Consider the following 3,166-nt stretch of genomic DNA (forward strand, 5'->3'; position numbering starts at 1 on the left):
TAACCCATCTTGGGGAAGAGAGATTCTAGTTTCTATGGCTAACCTCGGAGAAGAATGGGACTGAGAGCAGAAGGGAAGAGAAAAAAGTTTTGTTTCTGAGGCTGCTTCTGAGGGGTCTATTTTGGGGTATTGTTTTCTGGGTCCCAACCCTTCACAGCTAAGATAAGTTTATGATTTTACAAAACACAAACCTTTGTGTTTCTTTGGGAGCAATTTGAATAGTATTGCATTTTTTATTTTGGTTTTCAGATTTTTAAAATAGTTTTATAGTAATCAGACTGATTCTTTTATGTTGATCTTTTTGTCATGAAACTTCACTGAAATCACTTATCAGTTCTAGGAGCTGTTTAGTAGATTTCTTGGAATTTTAAATAGACTGTCACGTTGTCTACAAGTAGGGAAGACTTTATCTTTTCCTTTTGAAGAAAATCAAAATATTTACCCCAAAACATATTTCTTTGACATATTTTGAAATGGCTGCCTCAGGACCAACAAACAGAAGTAGCCTTGCAAAGCTGTCTTTTGTGAGAGAAAATTTGCATCTGTAGAGACTCTCCATTGGGTCTTTTCTATGGCTTTTCCCAGATCTAGGAATGATTGAGAGTAAAACACCTTTAAAATTCTGAAAAGAAACACTGAGAACCACTGCCTAGAAGGTCTCATCTACATAACACACCACCTTTGCTAGTCATGCCTCCCCCTTTTTCTCTCTCATAATGAGTCTTTCCATTAAGCCTGAATTACCACCATAACCTGTTTGGGGCCTTGTGTTGAGTCTGCAGTTTTTCTATAATCTCAAGATGGTGTATAAATTTCTGTACCTTGTTGTTGGATTCGGTCTTCATTCTGAAGGCTCCAGTGCATACATGTAAAATAATGTGAATGCCTTTACTCCTATTAATCAATCGGCCTTATGTCAATAATTTTCCAGTTAACCTTTAGGGGAACAAGAGCCTATTCCTTCACTTTCCAATCATTATGCCTTTTATTACTTTTTTTGCCCTATGGCACCATCCGACCATTCAGAGAATTTGTTGCATGAGTGTGGTGAGCGGACACATCCTTACCTTGTCCCGAAATTTATGAGTCAAAATTCAGTATTTCACTATCAAGTGTGATGTTAGGTGTAGGTTTTTTTGTAGAGACTGAATATCAAACAGTGGAAAGTCTTCTCTATTCTGTGTTTGCCAACATATTTTCTTAGGAATATATAGTGTATGTTATTAAATGTTTTCTATATCACTTGATATAATCTTGCAATTATTTTTTTCTTTTTTAACCTGTTGATATAATGAATTACACGAAGTGATTTTCAAGTACTAAACTACTCATGTGTTCTTAGGATATGCCTTACTTGGTTATAATGTCTAATCCTGTTTATGCACTACCGTAACAGTTGAAAATTTTTACATCTGCGTTTTTCATGAGAGATATTGGTCTCTCTCTCGCTGTCTTTCTCTCTCTCTCTCACTTTCATCTTTTTCTGGGTTCAGTAAGAGGACAATATTAGCCTTATACTATGTATTAGGAAGGTTTTACTACTCTTCTGTTTTTTTAAAAAGATCGTAAAATGTTATTGTTAACTTGCCAATTTTGTTTAAGATTTGGTAGAATTATCTAGTGAAATAAACTGGGCCTAAAAAATTCTTTTTTGAAAGTTTTAAAATTATTAATTTATATATTTTAATGGTTATAGGACTGTAAACCAAAAATAAAAATTTTAAGCCCCCCAACTAATGAACTCTACACCCGCTAGGCCAAGGGAAGAAAAACTAAGTTCCAGGCCCTGACAGAAAAGGAGCTCAGACATGCCTTATTACACTCCTTCTTTTGTGACATTTTAGGCACAGGTCACTAGCATTAACATTAAAATAGAATTAAAAGAGGGATCATAAGACTGACAAGACAGATGGCAAAAGGATGCCAAATTTCAACCCAACTCTGGTATAGCCTCACATGACAGAGAACCAACACTAAAGTAAATAAAAACACTTCACTCCAAAATAAATTTTTGTTGGACATATTTTGAAGTGACCCTGCCAAGTCATCTTTTGGAAATTTTACATCTGTCAATAATCTCCTTTCCTAGCAAGAGTCTGACACTTGTCAGATATTTACCACCTATCTCTCCCTAGCCTACTACTTACAGACTTCATCTATATAACTAGAATTTTTGCTTCCACAACCCCACTTATCTTAACTCAAGCATTTATTTTACTGTTCAAATTCTTTAGATAGAGATTACCTCTTTCCACCAATAACCAATCAGAAAATGTTTAAATCAAGCTATGACCTGCAAGACCCCTTCAAGACTTTCTGCCTTTCCAGGCCCAACCAGTGTGTGTTTTTTGTCTGTCACTTCCGTCTTCTTGAAAATGTATAAAACCAAGCTATAATTCAACCGCCTTGGACACATGTTATTAGGACCTCTTAGGACTGTGCCTCACACCTAGGTCACTCATATTTAACTCAGACTAAACTTCTTTAAATATTTTTACAGTTTGACTTTTTTGTCAATAGGACTACTCAATGTGTTTCACCCATGTTGAATTTTGGTAATGTTCATTTTTTAAAAACTTGGTTCTTTTCTTAAGTTTTCTACTTATGACCACACAATTGTATATAGCATCCCTTATTATCCTTTCAATGCCTGTAAGATCTATAGTGATATCCTGTTCCATTTTTGATATTTTGGCTGATTTATATATTCCCTCATTTTGTTTTTGTTAATCTTGTTCATCAGTGTTAATATTTTTTTAAGAAAGGGCTTTATTTTTCATTGATTTTCTTTATTATGTTCCTATTTCCAATTTTATTTATTTCTGCTTTTATCATTATAATTTTCTCCTTATGCTTGCTTTGCATTATAGGGGAGAAAAAACAAATTTTCTTCTACTCTTCCTAGCTCTTTGTTGGGACATATCCCTGTGACAAAAGACAGATGAACCAGAAAAAAACAAAGATAAGTTTATTAACATGTATACCTCATATACACATAGGAGATACTCAGAGAATTAAATAATTCTATAGAGTAGATCTCAAAGAAATAACTTTGACTTCAGGCTTAAACACCATCATGTGCTGAAACTAAGAAAGAAGCATGTGGGGAAAGGCTGGTTATAAGAAGATGGCCAGGAAAACCACTTTAAAACAAGGAAAAGTTTTA

Source organism: Carlito syrichta, unplaced genomic scaffold (assembly GCF_000164805.1).
Source record: "Carlito syrichta isolate Samal-C Ts95f unplaced genomic scaffold, Tarsius_syrichta-2.0.1 Scaffold305616, whole genome shotgun sequence".
In the NCBI taxonomy this organism is placed as follows: domain Eukaryota; kingdom Metazoa; phylum Chordata; class Mammalia; order Primates; family Tarsiidae; genus Carlito; species Carlito syrichta.